Genomic DNA, 19,920 nt, shown 5'->3' on the forward strand with positions numbered 1-19,920 from the left:
TGGCAGGAGCACACGACATGGTGGATGCCCAGTTGCAGGAAGTAAGGGGACAAGTTGATGGACTTGCTGCTGACATTAGGACGATGCATGAACGGCTTGATTCAACGATCACTTCGACGACCGAGCGTTTCAACCAACTTGACCTTGCTCAAACGGCGACTCGCACCACACTCGACACCATCCTGGCACGCCTTGATGCACTGACCACAAAGATGGAGCAGGAATACGGCGGTGACACTGAGCAGGACGATGGAGATCGCCGTGGTCGTGCACGTCGTGTGGTTCGTCATCCCCCTAATGACTTATTTTCTAAGATTAAATTTAAAATTCCATCTTTTAATGGTAAATATGATCCTGCTGCATATCTTGATTGGGAATTAGAGGTAGAACAGAAATTTTCATGCCATGATATTCCTGCTAATAGCCAAGTGAAGGCTGCCATTAGTGAATTTACTGATTTTGCTTTAATTTGGTGGCGTGAGTATAAACAAAAACTTCCCATTAACAGTGTCATTACTTGGACCCAATTAAAAACTGCCATGCGCCACAGATTTGTTCCTTCCTATTATGCTCGTGATTTGCTTAACAAAATGCAGCGTTTTCAACAAGGTTCACAGTCTGTTGAGGATTATTACCAGGAGTTACAAAAGGGTATGCTTCGTTGTGGTTTAGTTGAGTCGGATGACGCTGCTATGGCGCGTTTTCGTGGTGGTTTGAACAGGGAAATTCAGGATATACTTGATTATAAGGATTATTTTGATATAACCACATTGTTTGAATATGCTTGCAAAGCTGAACGTGAAGTGCAGGGACGACGATCAAAGACATATACTAACTCTCTTGCAGGCCGGGGTCCAACACACAGCTCAACTCCTTCCAGCCCTGCACCTTCTACGCCTAGCACTACATCGCGCACAGGGATGACCAAGCCAGTGGCGCCCCCTGCCAAAGGCGCCGCTTCTTCCACAGGACGTACACGGGATATTCAGTGCCATCGTTGTAGAGGGTTTGGGCATATGATTCGGGACTGCCCAAACAAGCGTACCTTGCTTATACGTGACAATGGTGAGTACTCTTCAGCCAGTGATTCTGAGGAAACTAGTCATGCTATGATTGCCACTAACCATGCAGAAAATGAGGAAGTCCACGTTGATCCTATCGACGCCGATAGGTATGAGAGTCTTGTTGTGCAGCGTGTTCTCAGCACACAGGTTGCCCAGGCCGAAAAAAATCAGCGACACACTCTATTCCATACCAAGGGCGTCGTGCACGAACGGTCGATTCGCATCATCATCGATAGTGGCAGCTGCAACAATTTGGCAAGTACAGTGTTGGTAGAGAAATTATCCTTGCCCACTCGCACACATCCACATCCGTATCACATTCAATGGCTTAATGATGGTGGTAAAATAAAGGTAACACGTTCGGTACGTGTCCCCTTTTCGCTGGGTTCTTATTCTGATTATGCTGATTGCGATGTTATTCCTATGGAAGCATGCTCTTTGTTATTAGGTCGACCTTGGCAATATGATACTGATAGTTTACATCATGGTCGTTCAAATCATTATTCTTTCATGTTTAAAGGCCAGAAAATAATTATACATCCAATGACCCCTGACCAAATTTTGAAAGATGATCTTACTAGGGCTGCTAAAACTGCACAACAAGTCAAATCGACATCAGCCGCACCTATTAAATCTGAAATCAAGTTGCACTCTCCTGTTTTACTTGCTACACGTGCTGATTTTGATGATCTCCATGAAGCTCATATGCCCTGTTATGCACTTGTATGCTCGCGAATGCTTGTTCCGCTTGATGATGCACCGTCTTTGGATATACCCCCTGCTGTTGTTAACCTTTTGCAGGAGTATGCTGATGTTTATCCTACGGACTTACCACCGGGTCTTCCTCCCCTCCGTGGCATTGAGCATCAGATCGATCTCATCCCCGGCGCTTCTCTTCCGAACCGCGCCCCGTACCGTACAAATCCAGATGAGACGAAGGAGATCCAGTGCCAGGTGCAGACACTGCTTGATAAGGGTTACATTCGTGAATCTCTTAGCCCTTGCTCGGTTCCTGTTTTACTCGTCCCAAAGAAAGATGGGTCATGGCGTATGTGCGTAGATTGTCGTGCTATTAATAACATCACAGTTCGTTATCGATATCCTATTCCACGCCTTGATGATATGCTAGATGAGCTTAGTGGTGCCGTTATTTTCTCTAAGGTTGATTTGCGTAGCGGTTACCATCAGATTAGAATGAAACTCGGTGATGAATGGAAAACGGCTTTTAAAACGAAATTTGGTTTATATGAATGGTTGGTTATGCCATTTGGATTGACTAATGCTCCCAGCACCTTTATGCGTTTAATGAACGAAGTTCTACGGGCCTTCATAGGTTTGTTTGTTGTTGTTTATTTCGATGATATCCTTATTTACAGCAAGTCTATAGAGGAGCATTTAGAACATTTGCGTGCTGTTTTTGACGCTTTGCGTGCTGCTCGCTTGTTTGGTAACATGGAAAAGTGCACATTTTGCACGCAACGTGTCTCGTTTCTTGGTTATGTGGTTACTCCGCAGGGCATTGAGGTGGATAGCAGCAAGATTGCTGCCATTCGGGAGTGGCCTACACCGACGACGGTCACACAAATTCGGAGCTTTCTTGGACTTGCCGGTTTCTACCGCAGATTTGTTCGTGATTTTAGCTCCATTGCAGCGCCTCTACATGAGCTTACAAAGAAAGATGTGCCGTTTGCTTGGAGTGATTCGCAGGAGGTAGCGTTCAGCACTTTGAAAGATAAGTTAACCCAAGCTCCCCTATTGCAATTGCCTGATTTTAATAAAGTGTTTGAGCTTGAATGCGATGCTAGCGGTATTGGGCTAGGTGCTGTTTTGTTACAAGAAGGAAAACCAGTTGCTTATTTTAGTGAAAAATTAAGCGGTGCTAGTCTGAAATATTCTACTTATGATAAGGAGCTTTACGCTTTAGTGCGCACTTTGCATACATGGCAGCACTATCTTTGGCATCGTGAGTTTATAATCCATTCTGATCATGAGGCTTTAAAACATATTCGTACCCAAACAAATCTGAACCGTCGTCATGCTAAATGGGTAGAATTCATTGAGTCCTTTCCTTACATTATTAAACACAAGAACGGGAAGGACAATGTTATTGCTGATGCTTTGTCTCGTCGCTATACCATGCTGTCACAGTTAGATTTTAAAATCTTTGGTTTGGACACTGTGAAGGATCAATATGTTGACGATGCTGATTTTAAAGATGCTTTCGGCCATTGTATTAATGGGAAACCATGGGGCAAATTTCACATACAGGATGGGTTCCTGTTTCGCGCTAACAAGCTGTGTGTTCCAGCTAGCTCGGTTCGTCCTTTGTTGTTACAGGAAGCGCATGGAGGCGGTCTCATGGGGCATTTTGGCGTCTACAAGACACATGAGGTGTTGGCTGCCCACTTCTTTTGGCCTCGGATGCGCGCTGATGTGGAGCGCCTTGTTGCACGCTGCACTACTTGTCAGAAAGCTAAGTCACGGTTGAACAACCATGGTTTGTATATGCCTTTGCCTGTTCCTTCTTCTCCTTGGCTTGATATCTCTATGGACTTTGTTTTGGGCTTGCCTAGAACTAAGAAGGGGAGGGATAGTATTTTTGTGGTTGTTGATAGATTCTCTAAAATGGCTCACTTTATACCTTGTCATAAAACTGATGATGCTAGCATTGTTGCTGAATTGTTCTTTAGAGAAATTATTCGTTTACATGGTATTCCAAAAACAATAGTCTCTGATCGCGATGCTAAGTTTCTAAGCCATTTTTGGAGATCTCTTTGGAATAAATTGGGAACTAAATTGTTGTTTAGCACTACTTGTCACCCTCAGACTGATGGACAAACTGAGGTAGTAAATAGAACTTTATCTACCATGCTTAGGGCTGTTTTAGACAAGAATTTGAGACGTTGGGAGGATTGTTTGCCTCATGTTGAATTTGCTTACAACCATGCCACGCATTCTTCTACAAAGATGTGCCCTTTCCAGATTGTTTATGGTTACATTCCTAGGGCACCTATTGATTTGATTTCACTTAATGCTGCGAACGCCCCACATGTAGATGCTTCTGCACATGTTGAACAAATGATTACCATACATGAACAAACGAAACAGAACATTGCTGCTACTAATACAAAAAATCAGGTTGCTGGTAGTAAAGGAAGAAAACATGTTACTTTTGAACCTGGTGATATGGTTTGGTTGCATTTGAGAAAGGATCGTTTTCCTACTTTGCGCCGTTCTAAATTGATGCCTCGAGCTGCTGGTCCTTTTAAGATACTAACCAAGATTAATGATAATGCTTATACCCTCGACCTACCTACGGAGTTTGGTGTTTCCACTAGTTTTAATGTTGCAGATTTGAAACCGTATGCGGGAGAAGATGAGGAGTTGCCGTCGAGGACGACTTCAGTTCAAGAAGGGGAGGATGATGCGGACATCAACACCAACACGAGCACATCTACACCAGCAACACCTTCTCCAGCCCAGGCGCCACCCCTTCCACCTGGGCCAGTGACTCGGGCCCGTGCAAGAGAATTGAACTACATCATGTTGTTAAAGAACGAAGGCCCGGAAGAATAGACGACCAGCCCAATTGCGGCCCATAATGGACGACCTAGGGTTGGCCGCCCCTAGGGGCTGCGCCCCCTCTCTATTTATTCAGGAGCTGCGCCTCCTTTATTTCCTGAGTTTTGTTTTACATTAGCTTTAGCTACTCTCGAACACGCGCAAATCTGCGCTGTCTTCGTGTATTCAGAACTCCACCCTCGAGTAATAGATTAGATTGCTCGCATCTTTTTCTTGTTCGTTCTTCGATTGCGCACAGGAAACGATCTTCGTGATCAGGCCGATCTCGCATCAGCAAGGTCGGTAACCACAGGGAGTTGGTTCAGCGATTGCATTGGCGCCTCGGGCTTGCTCGTCGTAGTCGGATCGCAAGGGTCAACTTCCGCCAAATCGGAATTATCTCTACTCGCCGAAAGATCGGGCACCTCAGCTACATCACCTGGTCTATTGATACGTACCCGCATGACCTTCACCTTTCTCGTCGACATCGACTACTGTCTATGGACTCCACAACTACGCACCACAAGCCAAGAGACATATTGCACCAACACACTTACACCTCAATTAGTCCACCCGACTCAACCTAAAATGCTACACTTATTGACAACCACTCATCATAATCTAAACCACAATGACACATACCACTCATCATAATCTAAACCACAATGACACATATCAACCTTTGTTCGCATACTCTTGGACATAGTAAGCATTAAACAGTTCACTATGAAAACGCATGAAACATGCTACCCTTAAATCTCTAATCGGCTGATTGGTTCCTTGCACCCGTGCAGCCACGCTCGTGCGAAGCCGGCTGACCGGATACGGTCGTTTCGACCGTACGAGCGGATGCAGTCAATTAGTGTCCAAATGACTTATTTTGTATCTACTCGTGCAGCACACGCATTCCAGGTGCAGGCAACCAAACATACGTTTAGACGAAGTCAACGCACCCAGTGGTTCAGGACGAAGCAATACTAGCAACCAATCATGTGGTAAAAAAACATGCAACTTTTTAATGTAGTGAACACTGCACAACAAAAAAGAATAATTTGTTTCTTTTTCCTAGTTAATATTCTTTAGGAACATGATAAAGATGCTGCCAGGAACAGCCACAAGTACATCATATACAGGATAATACAGGATTCCGCAGGCGGTACCGAGGAAAGTGCAATCACAACCAGAGTTTGACTGAATCCATAAAACGGTGGTAGCAGAAGAATCTGCTGGTCCAGTAAGGAAAAAGGCAGGACGACTATATGGACTATAGACCACAGTATTGAAACTAGAACAATGGAAAAAAGACAAGGTAAGAAAGCTTCTATTCCACCAGAATCAATGAGTGTCCTGAATTAGACATCAGATTTGTTAGGACTCCCGAAGATGTTAGGCCAATGAAAAGCGAGCCAAACAAACAGAAAAGTTTTGCCTTCCCGAGTCTTTGCTAAAATATGTTGGGTTTACCTGAAATAAAATGACGAAGAGTGTTACTGTTCTCACATCAGTTGAAGTGGAAGAAATAGAAAGGGAATGGAGAGGCATAGAAGATTCTAATTTTAGCTTGGGCATGTACTTTTATAACTTAGTTTTTAACCAATCTTGCCCAACAAATGTGTTCAAACAAATTCAGCTGTACATGTAGAAAATGTCAATTAGTTCTTGACAAAAAAAAATTAAAATGTGTCTTCAATTTGCGTGCCAATCAAACCAGATACAAGTGTAGAACCAAGCAGCAGAAAACTGTGTACCATAATGAAAGGATGAGGCTGACGCAAATGTAAATAGACTGAGAGAAGACTAATAGAGTGGACCCAAAGAGTACCAATAGGCTAAGAAGAAAAAATGAGCATCGAATTCAATCATACACAGCAAGACGGCAACGTCTAGCAAGATAAAATTCATAGCTTTGTCTCTTGCCAAATAGTCATACTAATGCCTACACCCATCAGACATAGCTTATGGCTCCAGTGCTCCCTTGCTGTCCTATAAGTACATGAAGCTAGCGCATATCATCTTCACAACTCATCAAAAAACTGAAGCACTAGTTCAGTGCACCAAAAGTTCATATCATAGAATTACACCATGATAAATTCAAAGATGCTAGTTCAGCTGGCAAAGAAGTGGCAACATATGGCAGCCCTTGGGAGGAGGAGGCTAACAATGACCACAACGATCAAAGATGGCAACCTATACTGCACATCAGCCATAGCGAACAAGGGTCACTGCATCGTATACACAGCTGACGGTAAGCGATTTGAAGTCCCTTTGGCGTATCTCAGTACAAACGTTTTTGTGGAGCTCCTGCGGATGTCCGAGGACGAGTTTGGGTTCACAAGTGAAGACAGGATCACAGTGCCTTGTGATGCCGAAGTGATGGAGTATGTGATGTGCTTGCTTAGGAGAAAGCCCTCAGAAGAAGTGGAAAGGGCGGTCCTTAACTCTGTTGTAATGCCATGCAACTGCATGAGTACCATGACCATGGTTTCCAAGGGTCTTAACCAGTCACTATCTATATTTTAGCTAATGAGAAGTGTTGTATGCATGCATATGTAGATATCTGTACATACCCCAGTAAACAAGGATAGAATTAGAATCTTGCAGTTGGTTCTGTAATGATACAATGAGGCTGCAATCCACAATTATAGATCTCAGTTCTAGCAAAACATTTGAAGGTTCTGAAGGGGGAAAAGTATACTGAGATTCCCCCTTTCAATTTTCTGTAGTGAAATTACAAATAGTTAGCTTCCACTTTACCTCATATGTAAAAAGAATGCCATTGATACCCTCATAAGTTATTAAGTTAGCTTCCACTTTTACCTAATTAAAATGGGAGATATTGCACCAAATATACTCGAGCAAGTTGTGTGGTCCATAAGCAATACAGTAAGACCTTATCCTAAACGACTGGCAAAAAAAGCAAAACCAACAGCATAATGTACAGGATAAAAGTTTATCGGCAAGGACTCTGTGCAAAATGGTCGGCATGAAAATTGGGAATGCATCTTGTGTGATAGCAGTAAACTGTAGCTTTCAGAGGATGAATCCTTTCATCCAGGAAGCAACCATGATTATGACCGTGGACCACAATTTTCTCATCCTTATCTGATAGAGATCAAGAGTTCAACTCAGTTTGTGTCGCGGGGGGGGGGGGGGGGGGGGGGGGGGGGGGGGGGGGGGGGAGGCCACCACAAGTGCTGCACTCAAGATATTGCATCACTATATTCAAGTAATAATTGACAGTTCGGCACTTCTCGTTATAACCTGTACCCTCCACGGTGACAGCGAATAAACATATCTATGCACATACACCATGAACAGGCACAGTCAATAATACCAAATCTCTGAACTAAATATACAGTGCCTTCCATCGAGTTGAACAGCATAGAAGTAATAAGGGTTAGTTTGGAAACTCAAATCCCCTCGGGATCGCTCTCTTTTCCCAGGGTGAGTAATCCACGGGGGGTGCGATTTGAATAAAACATTTAGTTCTTTTTTCTCGAACGACGCAAGAGAGTTGTGTATCAACAGGATGGCAGGTGCAGAAACAAAAGAAAATGTTCAGATTTCTCACTTAACAGTAAGCCTAAATTCAAAAAACGTTCACACCCAAATTAAAGAACCTACTATTCTAATACAGGTCAGCAAGGCATGCCACACAAAGTCAAACAAGACTATTGCCCAAGAATGCCAAGAAGAAAAAGAAACATGTTGAGTCAAAGCTATTAATTCAGTACTACCAACTTAAACCTGCATGTTGTGTGCACCAACATAAAAAGCACAAGGGAAAAATCAGGAATAAATACAGTACAAAGAATCACAGAAGTAAATTAAAGATCAAATTCAAGTTACCAGCCAGTCAATGAAGCAGGAGTTGAACTGGTTTTACCAGATTCTCATGTTGATCGATCATTAAATCAAACTCCAACTTCACAAGTTTAAAAGTTACAGGAGAGAAAAAAAAGCTCAGTCCTAATGGGAAATTACCGACAGGCAGCTCATTTAATTGACATCTGATTAATTCATGTTGGTAATTACATACTAAGGTATTCGTTCACTTGGGAGGGGGGCATACCCCAATGTCTGAAAACTTCTTGCAACAACTGAGTGTAGGATACATTTATATATACAACAAATTAGTCCGAAATCAATCATTTTCTTTCCAAAACAACCTTCTGTCATGTCATTTTGTTCCGCCCAAATTACCACAAATGTTCTATTTACCTTTTTGTGACACACGTACTACTAAATATCCCTGCGTTTGGGTCAACAACTTAAATCATGTTTCCTATGGATATCGTTCTCTGACTCAGCAAACTCAGGGGAATGGGCTGGTAGTGTGGTACCAGCAAAGCACCTTATCGGAATTCTTGTACAATCATGCTTGGTGTGAAATTGATGACTACTGATGAAACTATAACCAAACAGAAGGCAGCCGGTAAATATTAGAAGATAAGACTGTGACAGAATATTCCGCTGAAATTCAGAAGAATAGGACTGTGACAGGACAATGAATTGATGATACTGAGGAAATGGAGCAGCCAACGGGTTGAATTCAACCAGTCATGGTCGTATTAACCGTCGAAGCCTCCAATGCTGACCAGTGAGGAGATAAAGTGCATGCATGTTCTCGCCACTTGTCGATGGGGACAACATGACAAAGACAAGAGATCCAATCAACTGGAAACGAAGAGCAAGAAGAGCTAGCTACGAAACGTGCCTGTAACCTTCGTTGGGTCTAAGGTCTCAAGGAGCAGAACCGAGCACGGGGACTAAAAACTGAAGATAAGGCGCGGAACGCGTACCTTCAACGGGCGCATCTAGGATGAACTTACCACGAAGGCAAGAAACCGGAACTATCGAGTATCGAGCGCCAGCTTGACGAGGTCCGCCGTCGCCACGATGACCGGTGACCGCCGAGTCTACGACGGCAAGCCCATCCACAACTCGGGGGGAAGGGACGAACTCCGTGGATTGGAGTATTGGACAGGCGGGCCCCGCAGGTGGGCGCTCGAGGGACAACGGACTGGAGCCGGTTCCTCTGACTTACTGTAGGGGCAGTAGGGTCACTGCGCGCGGGCCCTGTCGCACGCGGGGGCCACGCGGCAGTGCCCACCCCCACATCAGAGGATCTCGTTCCCAACGGACTGCCCCGTTGGCCTGTTTGGGTAATTGGATGTATATACGTGTATTCAAACATGGTCTTTATCGGAAAGGAAATCTCCGGTCGGGTGACGGAGTGCACCCGCCCTAAATCCTAAGATGAGAAGGGGCTTAAGCGTTTTGCTTGCTACGAGGCTTGGTGGATCAACACACGGGAGCACACGAGGGTTTAGAGTGGTTCGGGCCGCCGGAGCGTAATACCCTACTCCACTGTGAGTTGTATTGCTCAAGAGCTTGTATGAGCTTAGCGAGTGTAAGATTGCGTATTCTTGGCGTACAGGGGAAGCTTCTTACGGAAGAGAAGATGGGTATAGCATGCCGCTCGACACGGGCGTACTGTCCACCAGTAGACCCAGCAGGCGCACCGCCTGCTGGATGACCTTGACACCGTCTGCCAGCGGATGGGACGGGACGCATTAAATGATGAGAGGGCACGTCGCTCGTCAGCGCAGTGGCAGGCGGCGCGTCTTTTCCTCAATAAATGCAGGGTCTGCACGACTTCTCGTCAGGCTCGGCCCGGTAGCTTATGTCATGGGCCACAAGCAGCGGGTTTCCGCCTGAGCGGGAAGCGGAGGGCAAGGCCCGCACACGTGTCAACGCCGGACCCCTGCACACACTAGGGTCCTTCTCGTCCGGGATCCTGCTGGAGTTCGGACTCACCCGGGGGTTCCGGACTTGTACGTATATAGGGGTCATGTGTCCTTCCACGGGGGCCGGCCCCACTCGGGTGTGGTGTCTTTCCCTGCCACGTGGCGCCCTTTGGCCTGCCCATCTGGTGGGGTCAGGCGCGGTCCTCCGTGTGGCTAAGGGACGTCGCATTGGTGTGGAGTCTTCATGTTGTAGGAGAGGGTACCCCTGATTTTGGGTACCGACAGTGGCCCCCAGTCCCGCTTCAGGGGAGGATGCGAGCCTGCAGGTGGGACCAGAGTCTGATTGGCGGTTGGACCGCTGCCTCCGTACGCCCGTTTCCGCAATTGCTATCGGCCCGCCCATGACCACGCCAACTGCCGTGCCTATTCCCACGGCTGACTGACCCGTGACCGTCGTACTTAACGGCACTGTTGGGCCATGCGCGGGGCTGTCTCGAGTCACTGCACTGGTTCTGAAAAATTTACCTTTTCAGAATCCGTGACAGTACCGAGAAGACGTGGCATTGGCGCAGGTGGCGGTGCGGTTTCTTGGCACACGGTAACCGGCGCGCCAGTTACATGACGTGTGGGCCTGGGCCCCTGAGTTGGACCGCCAGTTGTGGCGGAGCTGAGGGGGCGCACAGCCGTGGGACGGTTGCACGCCTCTTGCGCGGCGGGCCGCCTCTTTGACCGCTGGATACAACGAAGATGGAGGGATGCTTAATCGTGGGGCGGCTGCATGCCCCTTGCGCGGCGGTTCGCCTTCCTGGCCGCTGGTTGCCCTGGGAATGGAGGGGCGCGTAACCGTAGGGTAGTCGCACGCTCCTTCTTGGGGTTGGTTTGCATGACATGCGAGGCCTAGCCCCCGTGTCATAAGGTGATATCCTTGGTGCACGCCGGGGGAGACTTCACCCGTGACGCTTCAGGGGCGCGAGTGGGGGGATCTGCGTTTAAAAAGGGGGTCGATCCCCTGGGCAGTAGACATGCCTCGCCTCTCTTGCGACCACCGCGCCCTTTCGCCTTCCGGGCCTCCAGATGGGGTGCGCCGGTGTTCTCTGGAGGGATCCGCGTCAAGGTCGTCTCTTACGACGACTTCACCGTCGGAGAGCGTGCGCTCGTGGTGGTGTCGCCGATCTTGTCTTCTTCCTGCTGCCGTTGGAGGGGTGCAACCCCATGGGGGTTGGCATCCTTCCACCACCATTCGGCTTCAAGGATTTTCATCACGCAGCCCGGCTGCAATCCCCCGTCGGTGGTCACCCAGGAGGATGACCATCAGCCTTGTGGCGGGGAGAAGCATGCCGGGCTGTGGCCTCTCTCCCACCCTCAGCTTCAAGGATGTTCATCATCCTCGCTGTGGTGGGAGGCGGGTTGAGCTGGGGCCCCACCCTCCGTTTGGGTCGGTGACCCGCTTCTTCCTCCAGCATTCGGAGGGGAAGGGTGTTCACCAATCCTGCGGGAGGGGCGGACCATGTCTACACGGGGCCGGCCGACTGCAGGCTGTCAGCTGCAGCGTGTCTAGCCCTTTGGGGCTAGATGGCTCTGGTGCCGCCTCCGACGCTGCCTCCTGCCGTCTGGGCGCACTGGGAGTCCGTACAAGACGTCGTACGCCGTGGCGGTGGCGGCGACGTTCTTGGACGATCTTGTCCTCACTCCTGTTGGTCGAAATAGGGGCGAGAACCCCTTCGTGCGTGCTGAGGCAGCCGCCGCCCACCGATGCAGAGGTGGTCGCCGCCGCTGGTGAGGCTACCTCTTGCAGAGGTGGTTGCCTCCGCTGGTGAGGGCATCAGAGCCATCTGCCGCTGAGTCCTCGACTCTTTGGCTTTAATGGCCTCGTTGTCACCCCCCATAGGAGGACGGGGGCGAGGACCTTTTCACAGTAGCGCTCACCCTGGGGCAATCACTGCTGCTGTCTAGCCGCCCGAGGCGGAGGTCGTTGTCGCTGTTGGTGTAGAGGTGGTCGCCGCCGTTGGTGGAGCTGTCCGGCGCCAGCTCCCAGCGCGACTCCCGTTGGTGCAATGTAGTCCATTCCTGCGGAAATGGAGCTATGGTCCCACTTGTAAGGGAATGTAATGATATTTGCTTTGAGAGCAAAATGTAATAACATATGTAGGATTTTAGCCTGGGAAGCCCAGTTGTGTGTCCAAACCCCCTAGATGGTGGCTTCAAGTACTAAGACACCTGCCGCAGGGCGGTGGAGTATGCAGGCCCACGGCACAGGACCTGGCTGAGCGGCTACATGGCTTCCGGACCCCCCAAGAGACAAGTGTATGTTCTTCAAAGCCGGACCTCCAGGTTGTTGGACGCACAGGACTATAGTTTTAAATACTAGGACACCCGTCATGGTGTGGCGGAGTTTGCAGGATTTTGGGTACGGGACCAGGCTAACCGGCCACACAGGCTCCGGACCACCCTATGGAACGGGCATCCGTTCTTTAGAACCGCCCCCAGGCCTTTCCCTGTTTTTGTAAAGAAATAAATATAGTCTTCTAAGCAGCATTTAACACTTATCTGTGTAACGTCTGTTCTTGCTGTGAGTGATGTTGTTAACTCTTCCCTGCCCCCCCCCCCCCCGCCTGGGATGCAGGCTTGATGTGTTGAGGTTGGATACCAGCGTTTCTGAAAAGGTTGTCAACAATCCTCGGGAGGCAACTCGCCGGGATCTAGATCTGTACACAACTTTTAGCTAGAAAGCATTAGTAGCACACCTCATAGGGTGCTCTGTCTAACATTAGTCGCCCTTTGATACATGCTCGGGACCTGCAGGTTTTAGTCCGGGTGGCCAAGTTGCGTTTCTGGACCCCCTTGGGTCGCGGTTCTAGATACTAGGGCACTTGTCGCAGGGTGGTGGACTGTGCAGGCTCACGGTACGGGACCAGGCTGAGCGGCTGCACGGGCTCTGGACCACCCCAGGAGACTAATGTCCCTTCTCTAGTTCTGGTCCCGAGGTTGTCGGACCCGCAGGACTTATAACTCTAAATACTAAGTTTCCGTCACGGGGTGGTGGAGCATGTAGGCCCATGGTACAGGACCTGACTGAGCGGCTACACGGGCTCCAGACTACCCTATGGAATGGGGTCCCGTTTTCTAGAGCCGGCCCCCAGGCTGTCGGACCTCCCCACTTTCGTGTCAGGGGCCCTAAACTGCAAGCCTGGCTGTTCAATTCGGATGTCGCCATGTCAGACAGATGGAACCCATACGGGGGGGTTAGCTGAAAGTTATTATCTGAAAGACTGCGAGGTGGGACCATGGAGCAGCAAGATGGGACTATCACAAGAGCACGACTGAGGGGGTAGTTTCTTCTTCATAACTTGTCGTGCATGTGTGCAGACCAATAGTCCGGGTTCATGGGGGCAGACCCCACTGGGTTATCATACACGTATGTGTCATTTAGTTATAAAAAAGGAAACAGACTCGACCCCCTTGTCTTGCTCTATGGATAGAACTTACAGAGATATTTGGCATCAGGGTAAGGTACTCCTCCACTCGTAGCTAGATAGTTACCCCTGGGTCGGTGCACTCCCGTTACCTTGGAGGGTCCTTCCCAGCTGGGGGAGAGATGCGGAGCACCTCTCGGTGTGGCACTTGCCGCCGACCCAGGGTTTCTATCCGCATTTGACACGGGAACCCCTGTCTCTGGCTGTGATCACTTCTGCATGTACCTGTCTGCAGCTCGGACCCGTGGGAGGTCCGGAAGGGCCTCCGGAGGAAGGCGTGCTTCAGCTTCGTAGACCGGGGGAGACAGAGTTCCCCTGAGGTCCATCTAGTTGTCTTCACCGGAGTAGGAGCCTCCGGCAAAGATATCCTTCAGGTCCCCCTCGGGCGACTGATACCCGAGGTCTCGTTCAGCCGCGGCCACCTCACCGTCGTTCGCCTTTTCCTTGCCGGGCCGGCGGGGAGCCGTCTTTGGAGGACTGCTCGCGCCGCTCGCTGACGCGTTTTGCGAGGTCGATGATCTCGCGACACTTCGTGGCGCTGTGGCGACCATGCGGGTGCACAGGGCATGAACCGTTGTTACCCTTCTGCGGTCGCGGGCGTTTGTTGCGGTCGCCCTAGCCTCTGGTCGCTGCCGCGACCACTAGAGCAGTGGACCATGACTTCTGGTAGTTGCGGTCCTTCTTCTTTTTCTTCTTTCCGTCCCGGAGGACGAGCCTCGTACCACCTGACTGGGCAGCTCCAGTTTGTGGGGCCGAGTGCCATGCACGGCCCTCGGTGGCTCTGGCGCATTTGTCGTCCAGAGCGAAGAGTGTGGGGACAGTTTCCACGTCATGTGTGGCCAACTTCTCCAACATTTTTTCATCACGTACTCCCTGTCGGAAAGCCATGATGATGGAAGCATCAGAAATACGAGGTATCGTACCTCGTACCTTGGTGAAGCGGGAGATGAACTTCCGGAGTGTTTCCCCGGGCTCCTGCCTTACTGCATGGAGGTGGGCCTCCACATCGTGCTGTTGGTAAGCACTGGCGAAGTTCGCCATGAACCGCGCACAGAGTTCTTCCTAGGAGTAGACTGATCCCGGGGTGAGGTTCATGAGCCAGGTCCGGGTAGGTCCGGACAAGGCCACATGAAAGTATGTTGCCATCACAGTGGTGTTTCCACCTGCTGCCGTGATGGCGGTAACGTACACCTGCAGGAACTCTGACGGGTTTGATGTTCCGTCGTATTTTTTCCGGCAGGTGTGGCCGAAACTTGGGCGGCCATGACGTCGCGCGAAGATGGTCTGCGAGGGCGGCGCAGCCCATGCCGGCCAAGGGGACACCCGTTTGGGACCGGGCACCCACTGGTGTCTGCGGTGCCTCCGCGGCGAAATCTCGGTCGAGATTGCGGCCCTCAATGTTCTGACGACGCTCACGCGCCCTTTCCAAAGAGACCCAGGCGTCTTCTCCCATACGCCTACGGTTGAGCTCCGCCCAAAGGTCGTTGGTCTGTGCACCCCTTACGGAGGGCGAGCACCCAGATGCCGTCGCCTCGCGTTGGCGCCGGGATGATCGAGGCCTCGACCTGGACGAAGTAGAATGCGCCATTCCGAGCAGTCGGTCGACGTCGTCGCGCCACTGCTTCATGGCCCTCGGTGATGCCGTGGAGCTAGGGGGGTGGCACAGCAATTCTCTGGTCGCAGACAGCGCCGTAGGCGCTGCCCTCGATGGAGTCCGGGACGCCTGCGCTGGTGTGTGCTGCTGCATGGCATGCACGGCAGCAGTCCCATAGTCGGGATGGTCGGGCGCTCGTGGCGTGGAGGATGCAACCTCTTGCTCCATCACGAAATCCTCCGAGGTTTCGGCGTGGTGCTCGATGATCCGCACCATCATGCTGAGCGAGAAACAAGCAAAAACTTGAAGCCTAGGCCCCCTACCTGGCGCGCCAAATGTCGGAGAGGAAATCTCCGGCCGGGGTGGCGGAGTGCTCCCGCCCTAAATCCTAAGATGAGGAGGGGCTTAAGCGTTTTGCTTGCTACGAGGCTTGGTGGATCAACACACGGGAGCACACGAGGGTTTAGAGTGGTTCGGGCCGCCGGAGCGTAATACCCTACTCCACTGTGAGTTGTATTGCTCAAGAGCTTGTATGAGCTTAGCGAGTGTAAGATTGCGTATTCTTGGCGTACACGGGAAGCTTCTTGCGGAAGAGAAGATGGGTATAGCGTGCCGCTCGACACGGGCGTACTGTCCGCCAGTAGACCCAGCAGGCGCACCACCTGCTGGATGATCTTGACACCGCCTGCCAGCGGATGGGACAGGACGCATTAAATGCTGAGAGGGCACGTCGCTCATCAGCGCAGTGGCAGGCGGCGCGTCTTTTCCTCAATAAATGCAGGGTTTGCACGACTTCTCGTCAGGCTCGGCCCGGTAGCTTATGTCATAGGCCACAAGCAGCGGGTTTCCGCCTGAGCGGGAAGCGGAGGGCAAGGCCCGCACAAGTGTCAGCGTCGGACCCCTGCACACACTAGGGTTCTTCTCGTCCGGGACCCTGCTGGAGTTTGGACTCACCCGGGGGTTCCGGACTTATACGTATATAGGGGTCCGGTGTCCTTCCGCGGGGGTCCGGCCCCACTGGGTTGTGGTGTCTTTCCCTGCCACGTGGCGCCCTTTGGCCTGCCCATCTGGTGGGGTCAGGCGCGGTCCTTCGTGTGGCTAAGGGACGTCGCATTGGTGCGGAGTCTTCATGTTGTAGGAGAGGGTACCCCTGGTTTTGGGTACCGACAGTCTTGTTTTATTAATTTTTTTACACTAATTTCTCTTTTGTGCGGAAATAAAGAAATATATATTAACACACATGAAATGAGATAGATATATTAATATTTAAACACGTTTTCATTTACCACAATCCATATAGACCGAGAGGAATGTAATAAAATAACTACTTTTATCATAATCCATCCTAATCTCTACTACTACTACGAAGAATGTAAAGGTAGACTGTCACTCTGTTCTGCCCTCCCTTATTCTGCTCTCGCCTATTCCGTTAATGTTCTGCCCGCAGCAAAAAAAATCTCACCGTGGCTCAGGGATCAAACCCTGGATGTCTCGAGCAGAATGTCTAGCCTCCCACCCTCTAGCCAACTTGACTCGTGCTGGATTACATATATTGATGGGATACCAATTGCTAAAATATTGGTAGACGGGGGACGATCGTAAATCTAATGCCTTATCCATTGTACAGAAATTCAGGTAAACATGACGACAAACTTGTTAAGGCTAACATGACCCTCAACGGTGTTGGAACTGATATTTCAATCAAAGCCAAGAGAGTCACGTCCGTTGAGTTAACCATCGGGACTAAGACCCTTGCTGCTGCATTTTTTGTTGCTGATGTAGAAAGAAATTACATTTTATTCTTAGGCAGAGATTGGATCCATGTTAATCAATGTGTACCTTCTATGTTACATTAAATGTTACTACAATGGGTAGGCGAGGATGTAGAACAAGTACATGCTGATGCATCGACTTGTATCGCCGTGATCGATGCCCCTGTTCTGTGGACATATGAGACTGCTACGTGTCTCACAGGAATAGATTTTTCTGATTATCAGTTCATAAGCATAGATAAAAGAGGCTCATTCCTGTAATGTTAGAGCCGGTGGAGAATCGACTAAATCCTAATAAGTTTAAATAATGAGTACACATATAGTGAACATGTCCTTGGCCACAGACGGTCTGGCCTCTAAGGCCGGACGGTCTGGTCTGTCGCAGAACAATTCGGCTTTTCAGGCCAAACAGCCACCGCAGCATAAAACCAGTATCGCAGACGGTCCGGCTCTCAAAACCGAACGGTCCGCCATCACAGAAGATCATCTAATTTCTCTATGGGAGACATAATCGAAGAATTCAGAGATCTCGACAAATTAGGACATGGGTTTACATCGTCCGATCCTTTAGAGGAGATCGATATAAGAGATGGTAAAACTCAAAGGTCGACTTTTGTGAACAAGACCCTGGAGACCGATCCTAGATATGAAATGCTCGGTCTATTGGAAGAATATTCTGATTTCTTTGCTTGGAATAACACTGAGATGTCAGGATTAAGCCAAGAGATAGTAGAGCATCGGCTACCTATTAAGCCCGGTTTCAGTCCTTTCAAGCAGAAAGCTAGAACATTTTGTCTAGACCCACTCCCACAAATAAAGGACGAAATTCATCGACTGCTAGAAGCTAATTTCATTAGACCTTGCAGATACGTAGAGTGAGTCTCCAATATTATGTCGGTGGAGAAGAAAGAATCAGGTAAGCTCAGAGTATGCATTAATTTTCGCAATTTGAATAGAGCAACTCCTAAAGATGAATGTCCCATGCCCATAGTCGACACGTTGATCAATAATGTGTCAGGAAATAGAATTATTAGCTTTATTGATGGTAATGACGGATATAATCAGATTTTCATGGTCGAAGAAGATGCGTCTAAAACAACCTTTATATGTTCAAGCTTCATTGGTTTATTTGAGTGGGTTGTCATGACATTTGGTCTGAAAAATGCTAGTGCTACTTATTAGAGGGTCATGAATTTGATCTTTCACGAGCTATTGGAAAACACTGTGGAAGTCTACATTGATGATATCATAGTCAAATCGGCTGAGTTTAGTTTTCATATAGCTGATTTGTGCAAGGTCTTTGATAAAATGTGTCGGTATGGTCTGAAAATGAACCCACGTAAATGTGTTTTTGGAGTGTCGACTGATAAGTTCTTAGGATTCATCATTCATGAACATGGTATAGAGATAGACCCTGACCGAACTAAATCCATTCGGAATGTGAGACCTCCGACTTGTAAGCTTGAAGTGCAGAAGTTTCTCGGCAAGGTAAATTATTTACAAAGGTTTATTTTCTAACCTGGCCGGGAAGATTTATGCCTTCACTCCTATCCTTCGACTTAAAATGATGCCGAATTCACCTGGGGGCAGAGCAGTAGGAAGCATTTGATCTCATTAGAAAGCGCCACAAGTAGGAGTACCGTTCATATTATACATTACAACTGAAGATAAAGTTATTGGAGCTGTTCTGATGCAAGAGACCGAAGGAAAGGAGCATGTGGTGACCTACCTAAGTCGGAGGCTTGTGGATGCTGAAATGAGGTACAGTTTAATCGAGAAGTTATGCTTATGCCTATTTTATGCATGCACTAAGTGTAGATGTTATTTACTGTCTAGTCATTGCACCGTTTCTGGTCAAACCGATGTCATCAAGTACATGTTGCAAAACCTGATTATGAGTGGTAGAATTGGTAAATGGGCTTATGCACTCATATAATATGATTTGGCCTATGAACCATTGAATCTATGAAAGGTCAGGTCGTAGTTGATTTTATTGTAGAACATCGGATTGAGGATACTTATAAACTAGATATATCATTCCTCACTTTTACTCCCTAGGCCCTATACTTTGATGGATCGGTTTGCAATGAAAGACAAGGGATTGACATCGTGCTTGTTTCACCAAGTAACGCCTACTTTGACTTCGCTAGCCGATTAGAAACTTATTGCACTAACAATCAAGCCGAATATGAGGCCCTTTTGTTTGGCTTGGAGCTTTTAAGTTGTACGGGAGTAAAACATGTGGAGGCATTTGGTGATTCTCAGCTGGTTGTCCAACAGGTATTAGAAGAGTATCAACGTTTTGATGGTACTCTAAATAGTTACCTTGAAAATGTTGGGGCATAATTCATTCTTTTGACGAATTCAACACTCAGCACATCTCTACGGTTGAGAATCACAGAGCTAACAATCTGGAACAAGATGCATCAGGTTATCAGATAAAGCTAGGGAAATTTCACAACACCGAAAATCTGATAACCAGTGTAGGGCCAATTCCCCACGTCGTGGATCGTCCGGGGTTGCCAGGGAAGTCCTCCTGGTAAAATCGACTGATAACAAAGCCGATGAAACTAATTGGAGGACACCCATAGTTGATTACCTATGAGATCCCAGCGTTAGGACGGATAGGAACGTTCGGCGTACAACTTTCAAGTATGTTTTAATGAGTGATGAACTCTACCGCCGAACGGTCGATGACATCTTACT

The 19,920-nt window shown here is 48.6% G+C and overlaps 1 long non-coding RNA gene across 1 annotated transcript; it reads right to left on the minus strand.

The window, feature by feature from the left end:
• Positions 1 to 5,656: 5,656 nt before the first annotated feature.
• Positions 5,657 to 9,708, minus strand: LOC109940881 (uncharacterized). The gene is made up of 2 exons (XR_002263603.3): positions 9,458 to 9,708; positions 5,657 to 6,089 (listed from the first exon to the last, which is right to left on the minus strand). It is a non-coding gene; the product is annotated as an uncharacterized lncRNA (long non-coding RNA).
• Between the last annotated feature and the right edge of the window lie 10,212 nt (positions 9,709 to 19,920).

The sequence above is a fragment of the Zea mays genome, chromosome 7 (genome assembly GCF_902167145.1).
Source record: "Zea mays cultivar B73 chromosome 7, Zm-B73-REFERENCE-NAM-5.0, whole genome shotgun sequence".
Taxonomy (NCBI): Eukaryota; Viridiplantae; Streptophyta; class Magnoliopsida; order Poales; family Poaceae; genus Zea; species Zea mays.